General features: G+C 33.7%; 2 non-coding genes across 2 annotated transcripts; both read left to right on the top strand.

The window, feature by feature from the left end:
• Nucleotides 1-9,210: 9,210 nt before the first annotated feature.
• On the top strand, nucleotides 9,211-9,317 carry LOC128034207 (small nucleolar RNA R71). The gene has a single exon (XR_008190338.1). It is a non-coding gene; the product is annotated as a small nucleolar RNA R71 (small nucleolar RNA).
• A 2,747-nt stretch (nucleotides 9,318-12,064) lies between these two features.
• Nucleotides 12,065-12,171, top strand: LOC128034270 (small nucleolar RNA R71). The gene has a single exon (XR_008190400.1). It is a non-coding gene; the product is annotated as a small nucleolar RNA R71 (small nucleolar RNA).
• Nucleotides 12,172-16,184: the final 4,013 nt, after the last annotated feature.

The raw sequence follows: 16,184 nt of genomic DNA, 5'->3' as shown, positions 1-16,184 counted from the left end.
ACTTAATACTTTCTCTCCACTAATGTAGGTGACATAATTATCAAATCAATATGTATTTTATATGGTTGAAATGGATCTCGGTTAAAGGTAGTGATTTTAAGAGATCGAACATTTTGATTTCAAAATCTTTACCTTTAACTTGTCTTGGATTTCTCAAAATTCAACCTTTTTCTTCAAATGAACCTTTGGAACTCCCCCAAACTTATTTTGAACTCATACTCATATATTTTCTTTTGGAGACTGAGCAAACTTTTTTCACTCTTTAATTATCTCCTTTTTTTTCAGCATGATTACATACATCTTCTGAAAATTTCCCTCGAATGTTAATTACCAAGGCAATTTTAGTTAAGGCGGTGCACAAAATTAGGATAACTTCAAAAGATAGAGATACGGCTTGTAATGTAAGTTTATTACAATGAACAGGCCTTTAAGCTCAAAATTATAGTTTCAAGGGTCTAATATAATAAGGTCGGCTTGAAAAGGCTTAAACGATCCAAAGAAAAATGGTGCCTATATCATTTTAGATTTTTATGTCTCCTAGGATTTCGCCTCAAGAAAGTTATTAAGTCAATTCTAAAGATATAATCCTTCATGCATGTCTAATCTCAAGAGAAACTAAGTTTTCAAGGCAAACATTACCTAAGACTAAGATCATAAAAACATTTCATTCTTCATGATAACATACAATCACCTAGATAAAATCATCATTCATGCTTTCATACAAGCTATCTTATTAAAAATAATTTCTCTAAAGGTTCATTTATTAAAAAATATTTATGAAAGAAATGATTTGAAACATACTTAAAAATTTTAAAAAGAAGCAATGTCCTCATTGCAAGAACAAAGTAATGAAAGAAAACTGAACACCGGGCAGGGTTGTAAAGAAATAGAGGTGAGTCAATAAGACTACTTAAATGCCAAGTCTTTCCTCATAACCCAATCCTAGACATGTTCATTCATATTGCCACATCACTTAGTCTTTTTCTTTCTAAAGAAGTGTTTATTCATTCTTCCTATATTTTATTTTGTAGAAATTAAATCCTAATTACTAAAGAAATAAATTCCTAAAGACATAAAAACAATTAAACAAGAATCCCCCCTTTTATATTTTTGACTCATTCCCTTTGTTAGTTTGCATCTTCAGTATCTTCCGTCCATGTCTCAAAGATAGCATTTGGTAACTCAGGAACAAAAATGTTAGCGATATTCTTAAAATTATTTCAAATTGAATCATCCCTAATTTTTGCATATTTTGTTGGAACGTCGGCACCCCTACGGCGCAACAGAAAAATAAAATATCCAGCGATCCTAACCATGGATCCATGTATGAAGAACAAATCGGGTTGAAAAAGATTTCAAAATTACAGAATCTTTATTTTGAGTAGACAGCAACGCCTTGGCAACGAGTAATCTGATCTGCTATCAAATCTAGCCACAATCTATCGTGACCCCGGCCTCTACATAATCCACCCTGTTGACAATAAACGGAAAGAATCCCAAAAACTATTTTTGAGAAGATTTTGTTTTGACGGCTACTAGACCCACCAAGCAAAGAAAAATAGGATTTTATATCCCTTTTTAGGGTTTCTTAAATTTAAATAAATATATCAACATTTTTAAACCGAAAATTGTAATTACAGTAATTATAATAATGATTTCGGTAAACTATATATTTATTTGAATTTATATACTAACCAAATTCATGTTCTCATTATGCGTACAACAACCTTGTACATATAATGTGTTCGATATTTGATTACCCAATTAAATTAATTCTATAATTAATTTAATTCAAGCGATAACCAAACACAATACCAACTATGTTTTATTCCGTTCATTTCAACTATAGGGTGTGACCCTATTGGTTCTTGTAACGTTAGCAGTAATACTAGAATGATTCCACTGTTACAAATAATGAGTGGCACCTAGTAATGCATCATTGCTACCTAACTCATAAGAAATTATGATTCGACATAACCTTTTATGATAAACCTTTCATGCAATAATCCTTAAGTCCTTTATCTCTGGATTGGACACAAGTCATGGAATAGTCACACTTGCATAGTCCATTCCATGTTCCTTGATATCTTAAGTAGACTATGATATACAAATAACTATGACATCTCATATCAGCTTATTTGAGCATGGCCATGAATTTCTAGTCTCACTCAATCAAGTGGCCTAAGATATTACTCCCATTATGTAGGAGGGACTTATCCTATATTGATCAACCATATCCCTCTACACAGATTGTGGTATATCCAACATCAGCCTTTATAGAACAACCAGTTACGGTGTACGTTTGACTGTATCAAAATACACAACTCACGATGTTGGGATTATGATGATCTCAAGCCTGAGGATCATATACATATGAATCACTATGAGTAATGTTATGATAATTACATAATAATCCAAGAAACATACTCATAACGGGTCAGTCCAATATGTTGTTCTCTAACACACATATTCATGCATCGATCTTGACGTTCCATATAAATGACAATTCTTTATCATCAATCAACTACATGTTAGTCTTAATGCATTATTGTTGTCCTAGCCAACAATAATCCTTGACTAAGGACCTTTTAAGAATAATCATATTATTCTCAGGACATTATTATAAAACAATTTATTTATGCACACAGAAAAGAAACTGAAATAATAATGGTAATGCCTTATATTAATAAACATGATAAATCAAGTATGTTATTACAACCATCTCATGATTGATCTTTGGGCATACTCTAACATATTTCTAGTAAGTTTGTTGTTGTTTGTGCATGAACTTGCACATGTCCATCATAAATAACAGCTCTGATTTCTTTGAAGTACTTGCAGGAGTCGGCATTGGAGTTGTAAATTCTTGTTCAACACTTAGCTTGACTGGTTCTTCTTGTAGCTCAACCCTAGGTTCAGGGTTTTTAGCTCTTTCAGCTGGTTGATGACTATTTGGTTCCTTATCAGATTCTTCTTCTTCAGTGTCTGTAACTAAATCAGCTTCAGTTTTAGTTTTATTTGTTGACTCTTCGATTTCTAGCTTAGTTGGTTCCTCTTCTTGCCTTGATTCAGCTCATACACTCTCTTTACTAACCTTTTAAGATCATGACTTGTAATGCACCCTTGGATATACTGCCCCTCAGATTTGCTTGTGTTTTAACACGGGCCCTTAAGCAAAGTGAAGTGATTAATGATGGGAAATAAGTACTTCCTGCCTTATTTTTAGCACAATCGTGAATCTCCTTGAGGATAATTTTCTCAACATTAATAGACTTTTCTGTCAAAATTGCATATAACAAAAGCATCCATTCCATCGAGATGGTGGAAATATATGATATAGGCATAAAACTGTAACGAACGAAATAAAACCATACATTTGCTACTGGTTTTAAGTATTCTCTTCGACAAGAATGGCTCCCATACTTTCTTATAATCCATTGGGATCCTGAATTTGTCACAACATCAAGCACCTTTTCTTTCAAACTATGACTTCAGTAGCGTCTTGCGTAGTCAAACTAGCATAAAATTCTCGAACTAGTTCATCATCAGGAAGTGAACGAGCTTTACAGAATTGTTCCCACTTGAGAGCATTGATTATCTTTCTAATAGGCACAGGAACAACCATTACATCATTGCTTTTCAGGTCAAAACCTTTTTCTGTCATCATAGGTTGATGCTTGAAAATTGAATCAAATCGCTCTTTCACTTTTTCATCGATCATAATCGAGTTTTCAGGAGTAGCCTTTGAAGATCTGGTTCTTTTACGAGACATTGTATCTCTTCTTGATAATTCAGAAAAGTTTCTACTTACAGGGGCAGAAGAGAAATCGACAAAAGAGCGTAAAACTTGTTTTGGAAAACCTTACGATGACAAGGGATTTACAGCGGTGATAATGGCTACGTGCGGCAGCTATAACAGCTATGTGCGATTCTCTTGTGGCGGCACTAGGTGGTCTCAGTAAAAGAAATGAAAAGGACTAAGGGTTTCTCTCGAGATTTGAGGCTAGCAGCACAAGAAGGAGGTTTAGGATTTTCAGGGTTAAGCAAATTGCTGTGAGATATATGAAAATAGTAGAATGAAAAAGGGTTTATAGAGGGAAAAATTAGGGCAACATGTAGCAAAAATTTAGCCACAGTAAGGTTACTGGGGCGACAAACAATGGAAATGGCGGCACTAGGTGTGGATTTTCCCTCCTTTCTGCTGTCTTGGGCCTCAAATTCAAACTTGTATTTACAGACTTATTCAACAAGGAGAAACTGATTAGTACTTGGGTCAAATTTGACCCCCTTTATTAACATAAAAATTTAAAATTAATCAAAATAAATTAAACCAGAAAATAAACATTTTAAAACTTTATTAGAAAATTTTTTCTTAACAAATTACATTAAATTAATTCCCAGGAAAGGTTGGAGGGGTCACAGCAGTCCCGCTTAAGTTCTGATCTCCTTAGATAGAATTAATTAAATGTACTTAATTAAGAAAATAAATTCTAATTATTTATTTATTTACAAGACGAGTTCATGAAAAATCAAGGGTTTGTTAATTTGAACAAGGATTCAACTCGTTCAACTTCACTATCTTAATAATGTTTGAGATGTTGACCATTAACTTTAAACGTACCTCCATAATTATTGTATAATTCAATAGATCCATAAGGATAAACTTGGTAGATGGTATAGGGTCCTTTCCATTGTATTTCAGCTTCCCAGGAAATAACTTCAGCCTTGAATTAAACAACAACACCTTCTGACCTTCTTTAAACTCACGAAATTGTATGTGAGTATCATCCTTTTTTTTTCATCTTTCTTTGCATATTTTGGCATTCTCATAGGAAAACAAGCTCAGCTCTTCCAACTCATCCAGTTGTAACATCCTTCTCACACCGGCTTGCTTAAGATCAAAATTTAACTGCTTCAAAGCCCAGTGAGCTTTATTCTCCAATTCTAATGACAAATGACATGCCTTTCCAAAGACTAACCGATAAGGAGTCATTCTTAACAGAGTCTCAAATGTTGTTCGATAGGCCCATAATGCATCATCGAGCCTTTGAGACCAATCTTTTCTGCTAGGGCGTATTACCTTTTCAAGGATACCTTTGATTTCACGGTTCACTCTTTCAACTTGCCCATTGGACTGAGGGTGATAAGATGTAGAAATCTTGTGCTTTACATCATATTTTTCAAGCAACCACTTAAGCCATTTGTTCACAAAGTGAGACCCCTCATCACTAATAATAGCACTTGGTGTCCCAAATCGTGTAAACACATGTTTATATAGAAATCCCATGACTACCTTAGCATCATTTGTAGGGTATGCCTCAGCTTCAACCCACTTGGATACATAGTCCACGGCAACTAAGATGTATTTGTTCCCATACAAAGAAGGAAACGGGCCTAAGAAGCCAATGCCCCATACGTCGAATAATTCAATCTCCAAAGTATTTGTTAAGGGCATCTCATTCCTCCTTGATATATTTCCAGTTCTTTGGCACTTATCTTAGTTCTTTACATAAGCGTAAGCATCTTTAAATAGTGTAGGCCAAAAGAAACCTGCTTGTAAAATCTTTGCAGTAGTACATGAACCACCAAAGTGTCCCCCACTTGGAGATGAATAGCAATGATACAAGATCTTAGCAATGTTACTTTCAGCTATACACTTTCAAATTATATTGTCTGCACACTGTTTAAACAAAAATGGATCCTCCCAAAAACAATACCGACTATCATGAAGGAATTTCTTCCTTTTTTGGTATGTCATTTCTCGAGGAATTATTCCACATGCAAGATAATTGGCAAAATTAGTAAACCAGGGTATTTCATGAATTCAATTTACTTCAAGTAATGTTCATCTGGGAAATTCTCGTTGATAAGCACACATGACTGAGTTACCTCATCTTGCTCCAACCTCGACAGATGATCAGCTATTTAATTTTCAACACATTTTCTATTTTGGATCTCCAGGTCAAATTCTTGGTGTAAAAGTATCCAACGAATTAGCCTTGGTTTTGTGTCTTTCTTCATGAGCAAGTATTTAATGGTTGCATGGTTAGTAAATACTGTAACTTTGGTACCTATAAGATATGAGCAGAATTTGTCAAAAGTAAAAACTATAGCAAATAGTTACTTTTCAGTTACCATATAATTACGTTGGGCTCTCGTCAAAGTTCTACTTACATAGTAAATAGGGTGAAACACTTTATTTTTTCTTTGACCCATCACTACTCTAATAGCATAATCACTTGCATCGCACATCAACTCAAAAGGTGTGCACCAATCGGGTGTAATGATTATTGGGGCTGAGATTAATCATATTTTTAGCTCTTCAAAAGCTTCTAAACATACTTTGTTGAAATCAAACACTGTATCCTTCTCTAACAACAAACACAGTGGCTTAGAAAATTTTGAGAAATCCTTGATAAACCTTCGGTAAAAACTGACATGGCCTAATAAACTTCTGACTCCTTTCACATTAATTGGGGCCGGTAATCTTTCAATTACATCCACCTTTGCATTATTGACTTCAATTCCTTTGTTTAACATCTTATGACCTAAGACAATCCTTTCTTTGACCAAAAAATTTCATTTTTCCCAATTAAGGACAAGGTTCGTCTCTTCGCATCTCTTCAGTACCTTCACCAAATTACTCAAACAGATATCATAAGTGTTACCAAAAATAGAAAAATCATCCATGAAAACCTTAACAATATTTTCGACCATACCAGTAAATATTGCCATCATGCATCGTTGAAAAGTTGCAGGTGCATTGCATAAACCAAAAGGCATTCGCTTAAAAGCAAACGTACCGTATGGATAGGTAAAGGTTGTCTTATGTTGGTCCTCTGGGTCTACAACTATTTGGTTATATCCCGAATAGCCATCTAAAAAATAATAGAATCCATTACCTGCCAGTCGATCTAACATCTGATTCATAAAAGGCAACGAAAAATGGTCCTTTCGAGTGGCTTTGTTCAACTTTCTGTAATCAATACAGATTCTCCAACCAGTAATAGTTCTCGTTGGAATTAACTCGTTACACTCGTTTTCAACAATCGTGATTCCACCTTTCTTCAGCACACACTACACTAGACTTACCCACGAACTATCTGAAATAGGATAGATGATTCTTGCATCTAACCATTTGATCACTTCCTTTCTCACAACTTCTTTCATAATAGGATTGAGCCTCATTTTCCCATCAATTTGAGCTCTTTCACCTTCTTTTAAAATGATTTTATGCATGCAAAAAGAATAGCTTATACCTCAAATATCAGCTATGGTCCCACCAATTGCTTTCTTAAATTTCTTTAGAACAACAATTAGTTACTCCTCTTGATCTTTCATCATTTCCATTGAAATAATCACAGGCAAAGTAGAACAGTCACCTAAATAAACGTATTTTAAATGAGAATGAATCACTTTTAGTTCAAGTTTAGGTGGTTTTTCAATTGACAACTTGGGTTGCACAAATTCTCTAACTTCCAACTACAACGGTTCAAACCGTGTGGATTGAATAAAATTTCCAAGATTGGCTTCCATCAAAGCCATATTTTCTTCACCTCATTCATCCTCCAAAGGTTCAAGATCTAAGGCTTTCTCCTATGGATCTTCTTCAAAACTGCTTTCCATAGAAACCAAGGTTTCTATCTCTTCCAATATTGAACACCCTTCTGCCTGATCAGGAAATTTCATCGCTTTATGAATGTTAAAGGTTACCTAATCGTTTTGAACTCGTATGGTGAGTTCTCCTTTCTACACATCAATTAACATTCTTCCTGTGGCTAAGAAAGGTCTTCCAAGGATGATCGGCACTTCCTTGTCTGCTTAAAAATCTAAGACAATGAAATCAACAAGAAAAATAAACTTATCGACTCTTACCAAAACATCCTCGATCTTTCATTCAGGATATGCTAAAGATCGATCCGCTAGTTAAAGCGTCATAGTTGTAGGTCTTACTTCACCTATCCTTAACATCTTGAAAATAAACTTAGGCATCAAGTTGATACTCGCTCATAAGTCACATAAAGCTTTACCACAGTAAGATTCACCAATGTTACAGGGATAGTAAAGCTTCCTCGGTTTTTCAATTTCGGTGGCAGTTTGTTCTGCAGGAACGCACTGCACTCTTTGTCAAGGCAACAGTCTCATACTCACTCAGTTGTTTCTTCTTGGACAGTATATCCTTTATAAAATTCACATAATTCGACATTTTTTCTAAAGCCTCCACCAACAAAATATTAATGTGTAACTGCTTCAGAACATCCAAAAACTTCTTGAATTGCACCTCCTAATTATACTTGTGTTGCTGTAATCTTTGCAGATATGGAGGTGATGGAACTTTCAGTTGAAACGGACAAATATTCTGAGTAGGTAAATCTGCATCCAAAGAAGATGTTAAAATATCTAAATTTACTAGGTCAGGGTTTACCTTGTCAGACTTTGCAAATTCTGATTCCTTTGGTGTAGAAACTTCAATAGCTGGTTGATTCTTCTCAACGGGCTTATCTTCGACATCAATCAATCGGGGTTCTAGAATTTTACCACTCCACACTGCCACTGCCTTGATATGTTCTTCTCCCAAATTTCTTGGATTCTCAGTATCGCCTGGTAAGGTTCCTTGTGGTCTATTACGTAGCTCCGTAGCTAAATGACCCATTCGATTTTCCAAATTTTTCAGTGTTACTGTTTGGCTTTGAATCAAAGTGTCATTCTTTGCCATGTACGCTTTCAACAAGTTCTCCAAACTATTTTATGCCTCAGCTTGAGGTGGTTTTGGAGCTTGCTGATTAAACCCTTGAGATTGGTGGGTCTTTGCTGTAATAAGTTGTTGTTCGGTCCATTTCCTTGGTTGCTCCAAGAAAAGTTAGGATGATTACGCCATGAAGGACTGTAGAAGTTGGATTGGGGTCCTTGTCCACTCCTATTTTGGTATTGGTTCCCCACATAGTACACTGAATTAGGATTTGATGGACAATTCACAAAAAAATGACTTTCCCCACAGTACACACAGGAAACTATTTGAAACGGACTTTGTGGCTGAGCTGTAAAATTATTAGTACTATTAGCGGTTAACTGTTTTAATATAGAGGAAATAGACGATACCTGAGCTGATAATACTTAGACAAAATTGTACCATTCGCGGAAGCATCTACCATTAATCTTGTATGTGCATTGAGACCATTATAGAATGTCTCCAACTGGATACAATGAGGAATCCCATGATGAGGACACTTACGAAGTAACTCCTTGAATCGCTCCCAAGCCCCATACAAAGACTCATCATCCAATTGTTGAAAAGTTATGATCTCGTTACTTAACTTAACGTTTTTGCTGGGTGGGATATACTTAACCAAAAATCTCTTCGCTAATTCTTGCCATGTAGATATGGAACTTGGTAGCAATGAATTGAGCCATGCTCGTGCTCGATCTCACAATGAGTACAGAAACAACTTCAACCTCAATGTGTCTTCTGTCACACCGGCTATCTTGAATGAATCACTCACGTCCATAAACAATCGAAGGTGGAGATGTGGATCATCTGTAGGCATACCACTAAATTGGCCCACCATTTGTAGCATTTGAAACATCACTAGTTTCAATTCAAACTGGGTTGCCTTAATATCTAGCCTTCTACTTCCTGGGTTTAACTCAATGAAAAGTGGCACAACATATTGTCTGATGCATCGATCCTTATCATCAGCAATGAGGATAGGATTTCATACATAATCGGCTTCATTACCTTGGTCTTGATTCTGATTTCTAAGGTCCATCTCGAGTTGTCTTTAAGTTGTTCGTTCACGTCTTCTTTGTCTAAAAGTTGCTCAGTTTTGGGGTCTACAGGGAGTAAATCGATTATTCGATCTATGCTCATAAACACTTGAAAATAAAATTACAAAAATTAAAAAGAATAAGTTAGTAATGTTCGAAATAAATCAAATTGAAAATAAATAATTTCACAAAAAAAGTGATTATGGCAACAGTTGAAAATCCCCAGCAACAAAGCCAAAAACTTGTAATGTGTAGGTTTGTGCTAGTGTACACAATCGTTATCAAGTAATAAGTAAGTATCGAGTTATCGTCTCCATAGGGATTGTATTTGTCCTAAGTCACTTAATTTGTAAAATTATATTAGCAATTTGGTAAATAAAAACACAATGTAGCTGATAAGTGGTGATTAAAATATATTAAACTAAATGCCATGATCCCTAATGCAAATTATCCTAAATATGCAAACTATATGAATGGAATAGATTTTAGTAAAATTAAAGACAATTTTGTAACAATTATAACATAAATAAACTAGGACAATTACTTTAATTAAGCTTAAATTATTATCAACATGCTTAATAACATTCGGAAAAACATTCCATGGCAACTCGATCTTTTATGAGTTTGGAAACCACATAGGTCCTTTCGGAATCCTTTAATTAGTAAATACACATTGTACTGATCCTTATTTACTAAGGGTTCTTAGTGTTCGTGTTAAGTAACAGGGACGTGTCAGGTTTGAAATAATTTAATCACACAAATCTAAAAACTATGTAGATAATAGAGCTTGGACAGAGTTGTTATACAACCTACATTTTAATCGAGTCAGGATCTAAATTCAACATGCACATTTCAATTATGTGTCCATTAGCCGTCGTCTGGTTAGGATCGCTCAGCTAATTCAGGTGTATTCCAATCACGTATGAATGAAATACAGACTTGATTTTAATTCAAAACATGATCGATTGAGGCACAAACATTATAAGCGTGAATCAAATAAATATTATTTAATCAAAGCAGTCATCCTAGTTTAAATAAAATTAAGCTAACATTGTTGTAAACAAGAACAAAGAACACATAGCAAGCATCTTTAGATTAAATTTTAAAAAAATAAAGACTCAACCCAATTCAGAGTCGCTGTCACCCAAGACTCTGACTGAGGAAGCTCATTCACTTTTTTGCTTTGCTCTTTTCCTGATGGTTCTCTAAGGTGGCTAACCAAGGGTTCTTTAAGAGGCTAATTTTACTAAAAATCCTTATGCAAGGATGATGAGAGGCGTGAGGGGGAAAGATAGGTAAGAGATTCGAGAGAGGAGAGAATGATGAATGAGTGAGGGATTATTGAAAAAGTAAGAAATGAGCTATTATTTATAGGTGAGGCAAGGGAGCTAGTTTACTAAAAATAAGAGTATCCAGCTTTTGAAACTTCTTCCAAGGATGGCTGGCCATGAATTGAGGAAATGTGGCTGATTCTACTTGATTCTTGGTCAATTTGAGTGCCACCACAACTCAGGACTAAGACTCGGTTACTAGCAAATCTTTGAGAAAATCTTTGATTTCTTTAACTATTCAAGGACCTTGTGTAATTGAACCAAAAATTGATTTATGATCAGCCATGTGTAGCCAAAAATTGGGTTGACTTGGTCCCCAATTTGGATGGTTTTGCAATTTGAAGAAAACTTTCAAACCTGTCCAAAAATAGTAGATAGTTTAGAGGACCAAATAATATAATTTTAACCACTTCAATTAATTAATTTACTTAATTAATTAAAACCCGATTATTAATGAAATATTTAAAATGAATTATTAAAATAACTTTATATTTTACTATTTAATTTAACCATCCATGGCCCACTTTATAGCTTAAAAATATAATATGCTCAAACTAATATAAAATAAGTCACTTGATGCATGAAAACTATATAATAAAGCATAAAATCACATTTTAATAATTTTCATGTCCTAATTTCATATTTTCACATATTTCATTAATTTATTAAACAATTACTTGGTTTTAACAACAAATTTAAGTAAAAAGGTGATGAATTATATAGGAAAAATCCTATATATTTTTCAGTTTACAGTAATCGCATCAAGTTCCATTCCTCCAGAAACTCTTCTACCAGTACCAACATTGGTAGTAGGGTACTGATAATCATTCTTGTCTATTATTTCCAGAATTTCGTATGCTTAATTGTAGGATTTTTCAAGCAATGTCCCATTAGCAAATGCATCCACCACCATTCGCGTACGAGCATTTAATCCATTGTAGAACATTTCCATTTTTGTCTAATGCTAAGAACCATGCATCAGGCATTCTCTAATTAATTCCTTGAAACGCTCCCATGCTTCGTATAATGTCTCATCTTCAGATTGCTTGAGCGATGTAATGTCATTCCTCAGCTTGGCATTCATGTTGGGAGGATTGTACCTAAGCAAAAATATATGACACAATTCATTCCAAGATGCCACCGTACCTGATGGTAATGCATTCAGCCATGATCTGGCACGATATCGGAATGAGTAAGGGAATAAATTTAATCTAAGGGCATTTTCAGGAACACCCTGGTGCCTGAATGAGTCACAGACTTCAAGAAAAAGTCTCAAGTGCAATCTGGGATCTTCAATTGGCAAACCACTAAATTGCCCTACCATCTGTGGCATCTAAAATATTACTAGTTTTAATTCATAGTGTTAAGCTTGAATATGTGGCCTAACAATTCCTGGACTTAGACCACTCAAAGTAGGCACTACATGTTCTCTGATGGGTCTATCTCTATCATTTAAGATTCAAGCAATATCAACATTCCTCTCATTCTGGAGTACCTGATCTTCTCTGATTAGATCATTTATAATCCTCTACGTTTCCCTTAATTCTTTCCTTCTGCATCTTAATTTCCTTTCAATCTCATGATCAAAACAATATTCTATGTCCTCTTGAATACTTCTTCTCATGCACTAGTACAAACCTAAAAATCAAATAAAATACTAATTAATTGTTCTAACAAAAAGAAAAAGAAAAAAATAATAACAAATCAAGTTTTCACCAATGTTGCCAATCCCTGGCCGCCAAAAACTTGTTGCGTGTAAATAACTAATGCAATTGTGCAAGTGTACATGCCATTCAAGTAATAAAGTGATAAGTAAGTATCGTATCCACAGGGATCGGAAATTGGTAAGAGATTGATTAAGTTATTAGAATCCTATTAACTATACTAAATAACAGAAAATACTCTTAAATTGAACAAGATGTTGGTATTATGAATTAATGTAATTTAATGCTAAAAACAGAGAATTGATATGGTAAATAAAATGTAATGGAAAATTATAAAGAAAAGAAAGAGTAATCCTGTTGTTGAATGAATAGGGATGGAATTATTCAGGTGAAATGTTCACATCAGAATAATGTCATGGAAAAATATTGTCTAATCAACTGCTTAAAGAGTTGCTACTATAACCTGCCTCTTTCGATAGCTAGATTTTAAGCAAACAATCTAAGTTATTGTATGTCTACAGAACTATGGATTAATAACTGCAATGAACGTTCTTCTCTGTACAACTCTCAACATCTATGTCTAGAGTGCTACAAATATTTTGTTTAATATTTGCTTGCATCAAGCGATTCATGATCCAGTATATTTAACCCTTTTCAAAATTAAAAAAAATATAAGAACACAACATACAATCAACTATGTCTAGAGCTTGCATGCATATACTTAAAATAGAAATAAATCGAATGAAACAATGATATAAGCAATCTCAAATCATGAGCATTAAAGATGATAAACATCCATCCAAATAACCCCGACACAGAAAAGATTTAGTTCATGGGTGGAAAGGCAAACACCAAATTTAAATCATTCATCAACATTTAAAGATGTTTGAATCACAGAAATTAGGAAAACTAAAGGAAGAACTATAGGATTTCTCGCCACACTCCAGCTTCTCTTTTGTCTTCCAATTGTACATGAATCCAGGATAGATGTCTCTTCCCCTTCTTCACGTCTGTATTTTGCTCTCTGTAGCTGCTACCCTTTCTTTTTCTAAAATTCTCCAAGGGAGTTTTTCTCTGTGTAGAGAGGATTGCTGTCACCAGTCTCTTTCTCACACAAATTCCTGAGTCATGTTCTTAGAATTACCATGGAAAATCTTTTGGTAATCAATTTCACCATTTGCTACGACAATATTTCACTTCCTTTATTTTCCCTTTTCATCTTCTTGCTCTTCCTATAGTTGTATTCAAACAAAACCACACATTTCCTCCCCAAGTAATAAAAGTAACAAATAATGACCATTGTATCACAATCCAAGCTTTTTTATGCAATGTTCTAAAAATATCCTAAAAATACAAATGTATTCACTTAATTACAACAATTAATTCTATTTAGAGGTTCTAAATATAACTCTTTTCAAGAGTTATCAATAATCTCACATAACACATATTTCTCAATTTTACACATATGCATGTATACAAGCCCATATTTTCATATATCACATAATATTCACTTTTATTCACATAAGCATGCTTTAGTATACTTTTCATATTAAATCATGGATCTCGTCACATACACATACATCACATATTTAAATCATCAGCATGCTAGATAAGCCATGTATCACGTAACATAAAGATGAGATTTGCACACATGTGATCATCACATACATCACCACATCACAAAACATGCCTTTTATGAAACTAATGGGTCAGGATCACCTACTAGGGGTTCTTCTAGATGAGGTTTTCAACTCCTCTTTGAGTACTTAATGTACTCTAAATTAATTATTTAATATCATATTATTAAAACAAAAGTGAACATATTACGCACAAATTAAAGGTTTAAATCCCACACCTTATATTGTAGATTCGATTGCCACAATCCTTTTTAATGATTTCACTAGATCTATCTCAGAATACAATCTAACACGTAAGTAATGTTTGTTAATTAGGATCTGGAAACACGAAATATATAGACTTTTCATGCCCTTTTTAACTCAAATTCATGCAGTTTTATAGTAATTCTCGTCGAAAAATATAATATAATTAAATTTTACTCAAATTATCAACATATTGAATTTTAATTAATTTTATAATAAAATTTCATAATTTTTTATTAATTTTTGACAGATTTGCACAAAGGGGGAAAATTGGCTTAATAGACACTATTAGAAACACAAAATCGGGAAGCAATTTTTGAAGCATCGAGGCGAATTAATTTTTCAGCCTAAGATGACCCACATTATGAATATTAATACATAATATAATTAATTTTAATTTTTATTCAAATTATTTTGGGTTAAATAATAATTATTAATTATATTATGAAAGAAGGCCTAGTTGTGCTAATACGAGAGACTCATCCAACCGAGCAATTGGGCTGCCCAAAACCGTTCAACATACAGACCCAATCAGCTCAAAATAGATAATTTATTGACTTGTAAATCAACCCTTGAAGTATCCTTGAAATTTCATTCAAACCCCTCCACTTTTTGTGTTTTTAAAGATTCACCCCAAGCTAAATTTATCACGTTTGAAACATTCAAACTTGCCACATATGTGGCCGGAAAAGGGGGCATATGGATGCTAATTTTTTGCTATTTTTAGTAGCCAATCCAACATATAAATACCCCATTCACCTATTCATTTCCATACACCTTTCATTCCACACATCTCTCTCTCTCTCTCTCTTTCACTTACTTTCTCTTCTTTGTTTCTTATTTTTCCCTTATATTTCTTTTGTCTATTTCCCTCCTGGAAAAGAGCTCTTCAACCGCCTTGGGTAGCAACATTCAAGTGCTTATAGAATCCATGGAACAACAAGAACGAATGGAGAAGGAGAGGAGAGCACTAGTCTAGCTTCGAAGAAACATGGGATTTGATTCTAGTTTCCTATCCTTTAACTTTTCTTGTTGTTGTTATGAACATGTCTATGAATATTTGTTATGTTTTTATTCTAAATTTAATTAACAAGGCTTAAATTTAATTCTTGTTGGGTTGATTGCATTTCATCTATTTAAGTTATTAAAATTATGTTTGTGTTGTTATAGATCTTGGTAAATTGTTTCATTAAGTAAAATCTTGATTATGTTATACATGCATTACAATTGTAAGGTAACCAATGAATTAATTATTAATCATATTTAAATTATAATTAATTGACACAATACTTAATCGAGATCATGTTTAATCTTCTAATGTAGCTACGGTTAAAATTAACCACGGTATGAAACAAAGACATTAGCCTTGCATAACTTACAAGATTATTGTGATTAAATTGTTTTAAATGTAGGAATATATTGTTACTTCACTTAATCTTTTCCTTTCTTACTAAAATTGATTAATTGTTTAAATTGGCATAGAAATATGTTCAAGAGATTAGTTAATTTTGTAAGTCTCAGATATGCTATAGTTAACAAATTAC

Source organism: Gossypium raimondii, chromosome 10 (genome assembly GCF_025698545.1).
Source record: "Gossypium raimondii isolate GPD5lz chromosome 10, ASM2569854v1, whole genome shotgun sequence".
Lineage (NCBI taxonomy): Eukaryota > Viridiplantae > Streptophyta > Magnoliopsida > Malvales > Malvaceae > Gossypium > Gossypium raimondii.
This window is presented reverse-complemented; position numbering and strand designations above follow the sequence as displayed.